The sequence below is a fragment of the Orcinus orca genome, chromosome 14 (genome assembly GCF_937001465.1).
Source record: "Orcinus orca chromosome 14, mOrcOrc1.1, whole genome shotgun sequence".
Classification (NCBI taxonomy): Eukaryota; Metazoa; Chordata; class Mammalia; order Artiodactyla; family Delphinidae; genus Orcinus; species Orcinus orca.
In genome coordinates this window covers 5,731,097-5,744,756 of record NC_064572.1, presented here as the reverse complement: position 1 = coordinate 5,744,756, position 13,660 = coordinate 5,731,097, and positions in this window count along the sequence as shown.

The following is a 13,660-nucleotide window of genomic DNA, read 5'->3' as shown; positions in this document are numbered from 1 at the left end:
CCTTCAGTTAAATGGCTTCTTCCTGAAGCTACTGTCTGTGAACATTTTTAAAATGTTGATCTTTAACAGAGAGAAAAAGTATGAAATGGAGCAATATATAAGAAATTGGAAACATATTATAGGATATTGACAATTAGCATATATCTTTAAGGGTAAAACAAACGAAAAATAAAATGGGTGGGATGTTGGCGAGATAAAGATGAGGAAAAGCACCAAAAGGGAGAGACTGAAACAATGGGTGCTGCGTTGACGTTTAACACCAGTAGCCACAGAGCCATCCTTTCCTCTAAGGCCAAGGAATATGCAGAAGGTTAGATTAATAAGATTGATACGTTCACAGAATTGTGACACCATCGGAGGGATTTTTCCACATTGACTTCAACAAGATTCCAGAGACATTTCACTCAAAGAAACCTGCAATTGACATTACCCCAGTTCTAGATGAAATTCACAGTCACATGTCTTGAAAGTCACTGATTCCTAAAATCATGCAGGACATTCTGGTTCAGGCTGCCCACTTTCCCCAAATGTTCAGAGGTGATGGTCGAGGGTGACAGTACTGAGAAAAGGCAGCTGTGTGTATCAAAAGCTCAAACCTGTTTGACATCAAATCCAATGTTCTTCTGGGCTGACTTGGCATATGTCTTTCACGTGCATCACAGAGATGGGCACACTCTGAATACAGAGTGACTTTCATGGTAAAGGACCATCACATGAGGGGTGGTGTGAAATAACCTGCACAGTCCACAACAGAATGTTAACTGTGAGCTGACTGGCAATTAAAAAACGTGTACTTGGGGATTCATAAATATCCCTGCTCCCCACTACTTTCAGTTAAATCTACAGACTTAGCACAAGACAGGCAATATACATGTTCCGCCACTTTTCAGCAGTGACTACAGCAAAGTATTCCCCAATACAAACCTCACTGTTCTCATGTGGGAAATACTTTAATAACCTCTCAAGAGAGCTGAGTGATTAAATGAGCTGACATGACATGTTTGAACATAACAAAACCCAATAAATAAAAGTTACAGGTGAATTAGTCATTAAAATGTCAGAGAGCCTTGATACAATGTCCACCATTTTGTGTGAGTGAACAGACTGTATATACAACTTGGGGTCCGCAGTTGCTGCCTACCTAACCTCGACAGAGACCATTCATTCATCACCAGATATGAGGACAGACGGGCTCAACTTTACAAGCCAGTGGTCCCGGGGTTGCCAAACTCTAAGATGATCCCCAACTGACCTTTCCTGTGGGTTGAGGTCCCTCTTTCCCTCCTCGTTTCCTGGGACCTCACCACTTTGACTATCATGGTCTCTCCTGTAGCTTCCTCCTGTCTTCCCTGCTCAGAGACTAATCAGAGACTCTCGATGGTTCAGGCCTCTCCAGGGCTTCACATATGGCCACAGTTTTCTAAGTGTTCCTCTACCTATTATATCCTACTCAATGCACCAATTAAGGAAAAAATGATTTCTGTAAAGTGCTTCCAGTTTCTGAACAAAGGTTCCTAAACAGGGGGAAAATGGCTGGTTTGGAACAAGAATGAAAGGGCATATTTTGTTGTGACTTTTTAGAGTTTTCAAAATAGTCAATTGCATTCTCAGAAAACAGATTAAAAATTGGAAAAACAAAGAAAAAAAAAAGCAAATTTGGCTCCACTGTCCTCTCTGGGCCAGTCCTGCTGAAGGGCTTCTTCTCTTTCTCCGGCCCCCTCAGCCCAGAACAGCCCTCTAGCTACCATCTCTGACCCTGGACGTATAGATCTCACCTGTCCACACACCTCCTCCCCTTCCAGACCTTGAACTTCTGTTCTTGCTCATCCTTCCACTTGTGTCCATCACATGACAGAGCTCACTGCATCGCAGACTCGCTTATGGAGTGAGTCACACCCCCGTCAAACCCATGGCTGAGCAGAGAGAAATACAACCTCTCATGTGCTCACTTTACCATCACAGCCTTCATGGAGTCTGGAGCACGTCGGTGTAAATGTTGGAAAGGAGATGGTTGCTGTATTAGCCCTTGCCCTACTCCACGATACTCACAGAGATGCCAGATGACAGGACTAGTGCTCAGAGCCTTGACTTGCACCAGGATACACTTAGAGCACTCAGTCCAAGTGGTGACCCCTTCTATCCACCGGAAAGAGAGTTACCACTTCAGGAGAAAGAGCAAGTCCCCACTCACCTGGGGACACATTGCCAAGAACTCAGCTGCTAGTATTCTCTCTCAGAGACACTGTTTACTCTAAGCAGGAAAATCCAAGGAAAGAGAAGAAAGCCATGAGACTTGAACCCTATCTAGAGTTTCCAGACCTAAGAGTCATGAACCCATAAATCTTTACCTGGGAGTGAACAACCACCCCACCTGCAAATGTGAACTGGCCTATGAGAAAAGAGGAGTAATCTTGTTTCCCACGGTCAAACTAAGAAGGCTTTGGCTACTCCTTCTCATAAGGGAAATATTAGTATCCCAAATTTATTTATTAGGAAATAAAAATCAAAGAGTTTTTAAAGGTAATTAACCCATGATATTCCAAGTTATTAGTCACTTTCCTCCCTTGCCCCAAATGCTAGGAGAACCTCCAGTGCACTGACCCCACTCTCCTAACATGTGTGCCAATCGTCTTCATTTTTATTCCAAATTAATCAAATCAAGTAATTTCAACATATAGTTATGAAGACCAACAATTTCCATATTCCTCTTTCCATATTCCTTCCAAATTCATCACATTTGCTGGTCAAGATTCCAATCTTGGAGGGCTCCAAGTACCTGCTTCTTCCATGACTGAATCTAACTAGGATATTAAATCTGGTAGGGTTCACAAATCTCCCAACATCTTTCAAATATCGCTGGCCATTGTACTATATCTAGATGATTCAGTCTTATTCTATGCCTCACAAATATTTCAGACATTCTCTATATCTTTTGATTTTTAATCATTCTCAGTACTTTCGCCACTTTCCACAAAAGGGACCACCTTCTACTAGACAGATTAATCAGATAATTTGAGGAAATTCTTCAGCTCACTGTCACAAAATCTACAAATATTCCTCACGGTTTATTCCCAAGCCCATAGTAAGAAATGAGGAATCATCTCTTCCTTGACCAAGCCCAATTTCTCCAATTGTATTCTTTTCTCTCCTGCCTCCCTGGAAACTTCATGTAATTGATTATAATTTAATTATTATTTACATTGGTATTAAAATACAAATGCTATAAAACCCTAAAAATATCTTCCTTGAATGTTTGATATCATCAAACAACACCAGTCCTTATATAAAGCCACACAAAACCAACAGCCTGATGGGCTGTTTGTAGGTTAAACATATTTATATAAAGACTAATCCTCCAGCTGCAATTCTCTTCCCAGAACTGGCCACAATTCACAAAACAGTGAGACCTCCGGCCAAGGCATCAAGACTGGTTTTGGAGGTTTTTAGAATATTAGCAAATTAGAGGAATCTCTTATACTTTCCTTACATGTATCTAAGTGGTTAACGTGTTGAGAAGGAAAAGTTTGTGTTAGGGAAGTTGTTCCTTGATTAGATTTATCCTGATTAAAGGCGTTCTTTCTTTATGATTATACAATATATGAGGTTATCAGATCTATTAACAGGAGCCCACAGACAATTCTATGCCTGATTCTATAGAAAGAGACTAAAACTTTGAACTTTGAACTCAGAAGTGTGGTAGTTGCATACTTAAGTAAAGACACAAACACAGTTTTTCCACACATTTTGTTTCTGGTGATTACTAAATAAAATTTTCCCCAGGAGGAATCAAAGTCATTTATTATTCAAAGAATTATTAATTTAAAGATAGTTATTTAATTTGATTAAAGAACATTGGTCACAGGCCATCTGAGAGTAGATTAGGTTACTGTGTACATGGAATTTCTGTGCATTTACAATCCTTATGTAATAGTCAAGAGAAACTTACTTTATGACTCTATGGTTTACTATTTTGCAATTGGTGCAGAGAGGAAAACAGGAAAAAAAAGAAAAGAAAAAATACATGAGTAGAGATATCGCGAAATATTACGTGTGTTGCCTGTAGGTTCTATTCAAGACAACAGAGAGAGGAGAGTTACTTAGCTAGTAATTTAAAGAAGGAATCTCTGAGGCACTGACATTTAACCTGAAAGTGAAGCAGTATAAATGTAGCTGGAACTATGTATGTGTATATCAGGGAGGAGATGAACAGAGACGAGAGCGCTCATTGTAGAGATAAAATCGATGCTTGGTTCTATTTGTGTGGTTCTGGGACGTTATGTCAATGACTGAGCCCCAAATAATTAGTGGAGCCGCTATCTGAAACTGCAGACGAGAGGAGTAGTAGTTTTTACTTGGGGAGGAAGTTCCTGGCTTCTGTCTGATATACATTTCATTGTAGGTGTCTGCTTCCCATGCAATTATGGATGAGACGTCAGAAATGAAATCTAGCATTCGTTTTTACGCATTATTATCATAGTGGTAACAGCCATAGACTGAATAATTATAACAGTTTTCGAAGATGGTGTATATAGTAAAAAGAGAGAAGAGGGCTACAATGGAGTCTTGAGATGTTGAAATAGTATTGTTTGAGGAGAACTGCGCACAGTACACTGGCAGGAACTGACTAGTTTAAAGGCAGTGGGGAGTTTGTGATGTCAGAGGACCTTGGAAATATAAATTTCCTGACGGAGGTCATAGTCCAATTCTGCTTGGGTTCAAGTAAAATACTGAGAAACATTCATTGGATTTAATCACGGAGAGATAACTATAATGTTATAAAGGTTTATGTATACGCAAGTCAACAGTAACAGGGAGATCAACCCTAGTAAATCGAACTGTGGGAGGGGCGCCCAGAGATTGTCACTAATCCTGCACTGCTCTTTCAGTTTACTTTGGAAAGAGGAAATTCATTGGGCAGGAACTAGAGAAAAATTGGTTCAGAGATTTTGTTTCAAGAATGAAGAAACTGAAAAAGATGAAAGGGAATGGACTGGGAAGAGAGGGGTGTTCGCTGGTAGAAGAGCTTCAGTTTACAATTAATAATAAAACAACCTCCAGAGAACAGGAGGGAAGGGGATTCATTTGAGAAAAATGGGCTTATCCAGGCGTAGAAATGACTTTCAGTTTAAACAGGAGCGGCATCGCCAATGGGTGAAGATTCAGGAATAGGTGTTGACTTCATGACAGTGAGCTGACACATTTCTTCGAATATTCTACTTCATCTGCATTGTAGGAGGTGAACACACTGTTGAAAGTGAGGGAAGGTGAGAATTTCAGGGATTCAAAGAAACAAGGGGAACATTCAAAGTGTGTGCAAAGCATGGGAGAATGGTTTATGATCATGTCCTGGTAGGATGCAGATATTTATAAAACTCATTGGGAGATACGTATGATAGATGCAGCCATAGGAAGAGGAGTTTTTTGTCATCTCTCATTGGGGTCTTGATCATCAGCTGTGCTGAGAGGTCAGAGGGACCTGAGAATTGTTCCATAAAACTCAGGAGACATGGGAATGATCGGGAGGCTTGGTCAATGCACTGGAGGATTCCTGTGTTGGGAGAACCTAAGCACGGTAGTCATTGTGTGAACAGACTGGAGGGGAAGTGTTATGATAACAGGGAGGATTCCAGCCACTGATTTGATAGGCGACATATCCAGGTGAAATTTGAATCTGGGATCCACACCTCAACACCAGTATATTTAGGAATTTGAGATTCAGAAACAGCCTGAGCTACGTTTGAATTCTAGCTCTGTCATTTTCTAGCTGCATGATCTTCTCACATAAGCAAAATTTCAGAACCTAGCTTATGTTACTTGTTAAAAGGTAACTAATCTGTAAGTAACAGGGTTGTACTAAAGATAAATAAGCAAACGTAGGTAAATCTCAATCACAGGGTCTCAAAAGGAATGTTTTCTCTTTTCAGAATCTCAGGATCAAAGGGCTGTGATCCACCCCTCTTCATGACACATTATCAGTATTTGTCTATGCAGTAGTTAATGATTAACATTGACTTGGGTAGCACTTGACAGTTGACACATACTTTCCTATAGAAATATTATGAAGTGAAGAATGTTTCTCCCCATGACATTTAGTAGGACAGAACTCCACCTACTCTTTCGCTAATGTATCTGAAGGTGTCGACTAAATTTCACCCCAAATTAAACTTCACTCTATATTTGATGAGCGTGTCTGCTCTGTGTGGATTGTGGTACCCAACAGTGGGCTTATGATGTGCGTACTCCTGCTGCTTTCCTGTGCAAGGGGTTTTTAGCCCTGATTTGTGTGACAAGACCTTCCAACAAGACATGAGTCCCTGGATTGTTTTCCCCACCATGAAGTAGATCCAAAGTGGCCTGGCCACATGGTCCAAGGCCATGGAGGGCAGCAATAGGGTTGAGGCCCTCATGTTGCTTGATTCCCACATGGGGAGGAACCAAGGTGACTGAGGGCAAGGGCATCCGGGGTGTGGGGAGAGGGCACAGCAGGGAGGGTGGGGCCTCTGAAGCACTGGGGCGGGTGTTGGAGAAAAAATCCTGGTGCGTTTGATCAAGAATTATTTCATGAAACATTTGAGAGTGGTGTTCTTTCTGTGGAGTCAACATTCCCCAACTGATCATTGTGCGGGTTTCCTGCAGTTTGGTGTAACTCCTAGGAACTGAACATTAATGAAATAACTCTGAAAAAGTAGCTCTAATAAAAGTACAACACCCAAGAATTTTCATGTTTTATGTGTAAATGAAAATATTACTGTCTTGATTATGTGCAGTAGCCTACACTGCCTTATTGTTGACCCTGGAGAGAGGGAGGTTCACCATATCTACACATGCCTGGGGGTTAGGTGGTAGAGCTCATTCCCAGGTGAGTGGCTGGGGATTCATGCCTGGAATGCCTAACAATGCTTTAAATGCCAGGATTCTCTTGGTTGCTTTCCCTTTCCTCATCTTTACCTGCTCAGTTTTTCATCTGACCCTGCATAAGTATGCAGAGGCGGACAAGTGTTGGCTGAGTTCCTTACAATGAAACAACAGGTGAGAAGAGACTTATTTTTATTCTTGAATTGGTCCGTCTTTTGCCAAATGGTCAGGTTTCTCGTTTTGGCTTGGATCTTCTAAGTACACCCATGAAATACTAATGCCAGTTATGTTCACCACCCTGTTAGGGAGACTGATGTGGAAATAATCTCCTTCCGTCATTCACACCCACTTGTTCCAGGCTCCATTAATGCTGTGACTTCACAGAACACATGGGAGAGATTTTCACTAAAAACAATAAATACAGCCCTTAGCCTCAGTAAAGAAAAATTCCCTAATTACCATGTGAATGACTACAACAGCCTTAGGTGTGTGGTGAACACAGGTGATAGTAATGAGAGAAACAAGTTTGCAGACCCAGGTGGGGGTGGGGGGGTGGGGGGTGGAGCAGATGTGAAAGGTGCTGGGGTGGAGGTGGATGCTGGACAATAAAGAGTAATGAGGAATTGTTTACTATTTCTAATTTTTAAAATATTGAACTTTTTATAGACTATATTTGAACATTTTTAAGTCTACAAAAGAAGACAAATAAAATTTCCTTCCTTCACAATAACTCAATTATCCTATGTGTACTTTTCTTTTTAAAGAGTTTCCTATTTATTTATTTATTTTTGGCTGTGTTGGGTCTTTTTTGCTGAGCACGGGCTTTCTCTACTTGCTGCGAGTGGGGGCTACTCTTCGTTGAGGGGCACGGATTCCTCATTGCCGTGTCTCCTCTTATTGCTGATCACGGGCTCCAGGCGCGCATGCTCAGTAGTTGTGGCTCACGGGCTTGGCCGTTCCGCGGCACGTGGGATCCTCCCAGACCAGAGATCAAACCCATGTTTCCTGCATTGGCAGGTGGACTCTCAACCACTGCGCCACCAGGGAGGTCCCTCCCTATGTGTTCTTCACCTTTGTTCAAACTTGAAAATTGAATGTAACATATGCAGATTATTATTTTCTTAATTGTAACTGTGTATTGAGGAGAAAGTGTATGATAGACAGAATGAAATGTAGGGCACTGGACAGGAAATGACACATTAGGGAGCTCGAAGCCCTCACTCCCCGCCAGTGACATCAATACAAAAACCAGGGTTTGTCAGCACAGGGGACCCAAGAAGTGGCAACAATGATCTCTTTTCTGCTCCCACCACTCTCAGACCTGGCAGGAGTACGGATTACCTGCCGATATGTGTGTGTGCGTGTGCGTTTCTTTTTTCTTCGTGCCACAGCTGGACTTGCTGATTGAGCCTGCGTGTTTTAAGAAAGGAATGGCCATGTTGCGCTAACAATACAGTGGACCCTCCGTCGCTCTTGTGTCTTTGGGAGTTGAGTGCACACAAAATTTGTATGATGGATCCAGGCGCGAACTTCCAGTTTTCCTCTTGGCTCATACCTGCTATGCCAGGGGAATATTCTTCCCTTGGGAAATCAGCTCAAAGGTTTTGGAGAGAAAGGCTGCACAGGTGTAGGTTGGGAGCAGCAACACTTGGCATGGACGACTGGGCAAACCAAGTGAATTGCTAAGGGTTCCTGATATGAGGAAACAGGCTGAGGACATAGGAAGGCCAGGCCTGCAGAGTGAAAGTTCTTCTTGCCTGTAGGTAGCTCTGGGTGTGGGTGGAGGAGAGACATTGAGGGGCTGAGATGCCAGCCGCCTGTCCCAGGACTGCGGAAGGAGGGGGCAGAAAAGCAGGAAGTGTGGCTCATGTTTGTTTCTGACACACTCATCGTTCTGGTTCTTGACTCCAGGCTGTAAGGAGGAATTTACTCTTGTTTTGCAAAGTTGCTTTACCTATTCCAATCCTCTACTTTTCCATTTACTCTTTTCAAAAGATATATATAAACTTGCTATTTTCATTAAACAGCTTGTCATCAACATTTTTTCCAACTCAATAGCTATACATCTAGCTCATTAAAAAAATATATCAATAAACCAAACCACAAAGTGATAATACTGTATTGTCTGAATGTACTTGAAATTTACTTACCTGGTCCCTCTCAATGGCTGTTTTCTAAATGTTCTGTTCTTAAGTAATACTGATATCAATATTCTTAGTACACATGTATTTGCACAAATATTCCCACCTACCCACTTCCTGTCATTTGACTTTTCTTGTGGAATATGTAAAGATCAATTAGGTGGTCAAGTTATCAATCGTTTCCTCTATGGCTTCTGGGCTCTGGTTTTTATGTTTTAGTAACATCTCCACTCTGCAATTACAGAATAAAATGTCGTCCGTGTTTTCTATTGGTACGTTCATGGTTTCAGTTTACAGTTCACGCAGTCCATCCCCCTGCAGAATTTTCCTTGTTTACAGCGGCCGGCGGCCCAGGAATAGCGTGAAGAGCGCGTCTCCTTCGCGGCAGCCTCCGGCACCATCCTCCCAGCTCCTCGTCTCCCGTCTGCTGCCGGGGTCGCGCCGTGTCGTGCCGAGCCGGGCGCTAGCTCCGAGGCGGACTCCCCGAGACGAGCTCGGGCGTTTGGGCGGCCGGCACTGCACCCTCGCCGTTCGGCGATCGGGATCCGGCCCGGGGACGTTCGAGCCGGTGGTCGGGCGCCACCTGGCGGCCGCTTTTATATCGTCCCTTGTCTCCGGAGCTTCGGCGATCTTCGCGAGGGCTGACATTCGGACGCCGGGCGGGAGGCAGCGTTCCGGGACGCCGGCTATCCGTGTGGCGATTGTCCCGGTGGTCGCGGGGCATGGGCTCCTCCTGCGGTCGCTGGAGATTGGGTGTGTAGGCTTACGAGGCTGTGATCGTTGCCGCGCTCCTTAGTGAGTTGTGAGGGTTGCCTGGCTTGGTCGACCAGCAACCGCCCGTGCCCCTCCAGCCACGGGAACTGAGCGGACTCGACCCTACCTGGGCCGCCCGCCGCGTTGTGTAGGGAGGGGTTCTTGCGAGCCCTCCGGAGCGCTTGAGGCTTGATGGTCCGTCCTTCTGAGTCACTTTAGGTGCGTTCATTTTCTACCACTTCCGTCCACCAGCGTCCCACTCCGGACGTGGGGAACGCACCAGGCACGGGCGTTGAGGCCGTTGGAGGGCCCGATGTGCTTGTTGACTGGCGCGCTTGGGTCCCTGTCTCCGGGGCATGGGCGCTTGCTGCTCTCGCGGGATTTGGACGGGCAGACATGCATAATGTGAGGCCGGCGCTGCGCTCCCTAGAAGTCGTTGAGTGGTGGGTCTGCTCGGTTCGACCACCACTCCCTTGTGTCCTTTGCGCGTGAAACGCCCACTTTGAAGCACGTGGTCAAGAGAGGGTATCCATCCCCGGAGTCGTCCGTGTGGCCCGGTGGTCGTACTTCCGCTTTCCAAGTGTCGCCTGAGAGTGGTTCAAAGTCTCCTACGGACGTGGACGCCGACAAGTTTCCGCCGGCCTTCTCTCTTGATCCCGTTTGCCCTTATTCCCAAATATGTTTTTCTCCGCAGTGGGTAGGGCCCGAATGGCATAACGAGGGGGCACTGGAAGTGGTACCACGTCCTCCACGTTCTCCTTCCCACGGGACCGCCACGCCCCGTCCAATAGGACGCCCGGTGCTGCTTCTTGGCCGCCTTGGGAAAACGGTGCGTCCCGGTCCTGTCGCCGTGGTGGAGCTCCTCCCCTGCGTCTACTTTCTCCGAAATCCGCGAGAAGCGGTCATGGGGCTGCACAGACGGTATTTCCCTGCAGGCCGAGCTGCGTCTACGGGGGAGTGACCGGCGTCCCACTTCTGTTGGCCACGTCGGCGAAGCGCTTGAGTGGACCAGGTCCTCTCACCACAGGTGAGAGCAAGGAAAGTCGCGGGCGAGAGGTAGGGCGCCCCAGGCGCAGCCACAGTTCCGCCTGTGGCTTGGTGGTCGGAGAAGCCTAACAAATGGGAAATGGGGAGCTGCCTGGGGCGTCTGGTGATGGTCGTGTGGAGGCATGAGGCGATGCGCAGTCCTGGGTGGGCGCGGTTGTCAGAAGCTCCCCGTGAGAATCTCGTACTGGAATGGACTCTGAACGCGCGTGTGGATGAGGAGACAACCCGGAGAGAGAAATGGGACCTATGGTGGGCCAGAGGGGATGAGTTCGGAGGAGTGGAGGCGCACCTTGTCTTCCGTGCCATCCAGATCTATACCGGTGGTTTTTCCTCCATTTGGTTGTTACCTGGCGTCCGCTGCTGCAAGGAAGACTAGACCATACAGCGTTGTCCTGGCAAGAAAATTCAGTGACGAGAATTTGTTTGGAGATCCATTAGTGTAGACACTGGTGAAGTGAGAAATTCTGAGATCTACAGAACTGAAAATTACTATTGTCGTTACTCAACAGCATTGTAATTACCATTGTTTGTAATTAGTGATAAAACAGTAAAGTTGAGTCACACAGTAGCTGATTAATTGGAGATGATCAAAGAGGGGTTTTCAGTATTTCTAAATGCTGCTAAATGGGCAGAGGGCAAGGTGGAGACAACAGGTATGTGCCAGGTAAGGCTGTGACGTGTGTGAGAATAAAGAGAGGTGCTGAGATTATGGAGGGGTTCTGAATGGTACAAGAGGCTGGAAAGCATTCTTAAAGATATGTGGGGGGGATAGATATGATAAGTTGCAGTTTACAGAAAGAGAAAGGCTCATTGCTAGTCTCCACAGAAGGATTCAGCAGCAGAGTATCTTATCAAATGCTGTTAAAAACACTCCAGGGGGCTTCCCTGGTGGCACAGTGGTTGAGAGTCCGCCTGCCGATGCAGGGGATGCGGGTTCGTGCCCTGGTCCAGGAAGATCCCACATGCTGCGGAGCGGCTGGCCCTGTGAGCCATGGCCGCTGAGCCTGCGCGTCCGGAGCCTGTGCTCTGCAACGGGAGAGGCCACAACAGTGAGAGGCCTGCATACTGCAAAAAAAAAAAAAAAAAAACTCCAGGTTATAAATCCTTTAGAAACATACCCTACACATTTGCTAGCAGCAGAATTATGCATTGCTGCATTGTTTGTAATATAAACAGATTATTGAATATCAGTGTTCATCCCAACGTGGATTGGCAAAGTGCATTATAGTACATCATCCATTCAGTGCACTGTCGTGCAGGAAACGATGTCTTGATAGAGGATAATTTGCAAAATACTGTCAAATGAATAAAAGCAAGCTATAACAGCACTGTGCCTAGTGTTCTATTTGTGTTTTTAATTAGGGTGCCAAGGAGAAATGTATATTCATATTTGCCTGTATGCACATAAAGACACTCTGGAAGTTTGCTGTGGGAAACCAGATACATGGCTACCTGTGGAGGGCAGGGACTCCTGGGCAAAGAGGGGGAGGCGGTGCGGGGCACAATGTAATGCAATTTTCGGGACCTTCAACCATGTACATGGATTACAACCTCTCTAGAAATCCAAGAAATTGAATTTTTTAAACCTCCAAGGATTAAAATGCATTTACTATTTCTACCGAGTACATGTCAAGTTTGTTTTACCATGGAGCTATGCCTTCTCTAAAATGTCTACTCAAGCCTTCCATGGTGATTTTGACTATTTTCCCTTACTTTGGTAGCAAAGAAAACCAGGGGAATCAATGGATGTGTAGTTCATCAGCCCCTGCAGTGGCTCCCCTGCATTTTTCTTTCAAATAGTTTATACACTTTGTTTTTTGGTGCTATTTTCATGTTTTATTTGCAAGAAAGAGGATAGAGGAGAAATAAAGCTGTATTAGGGTTTTGCTAGGGTTGCCAGAAAAAGTGCAGACTGGGAGGCTTAATTTTCTCACAGCTCTGGAGGCTTTGAGTTCAAGATCAAGGTGTCTACAGGTTCAGTTTCTTCTGAGGCCTCTCTTCCTTGCTCGCAGGTGGCTGCATTCTTACTGCATCCTCAGATGGACTTAACTCTATGAGCTGAGTGTGCATGGCTGTGTCCTAATCTTCTCATAGGGGCACAGCTCTGGATTAGGGCTCACCCATATGACCCATTTTAACTTCATCTCTCCTAAGGCCCTATTCCCAAATACAGTCACTTTCTGAGGTACAAGGGTCTGGACTTCAATATGTGAACTTATAGGGTTTCAGTTCAGACCTGAAGGGAAGCAGCTCCCTGTTGGTTGAAGCAGAAATCTCAGAGGAGAGAGGAGTCTTCCCACATGGCCTAGAACTTCTTGACACAGCCAAGTCATGACCCATAAGCCTGATTCCGTGGTTTTGCATGTCTCTGTGACAGAGTGGAGGTCAGGGAATGACTAAGGAATTATGTCCTCAGTACATTGTCACTAAATATTTCTGCCTTTTGGAGGCCAGGTGTTCACAAAAGTGAAGAAGTTATGTTTTGCTCAGCAAGTTCTCGGCCTTGGAAGGTACACAACGCACTGAGGAGTCAACCTAAGTGTCTCCCATATCCTGATCAGGCCACGGACACAGGAACAGGAGACAGCCATTAGAGGCCACAGCCTTGCTGGGAAGCAGGTGCATCACCAGTTTAGCTCAATCAGATCTGTGTTCTAGGTGCTGAGCTTGAGGAGGGCGTCAGTCCTGGGACACTGTGGACATGATGCAGAAAAATTACCTTAAACCCTGAGTCATATTTAAATAGAAAAACTGTGAGATATTAATTCTTATTGCCTCCACTGAGCTATAAACTTGGTGAAGGTGGTTATGTTATACGTTTCACCTCTTAGTCTCCTGAAAATTCCACATGCTGGATCCCTTGA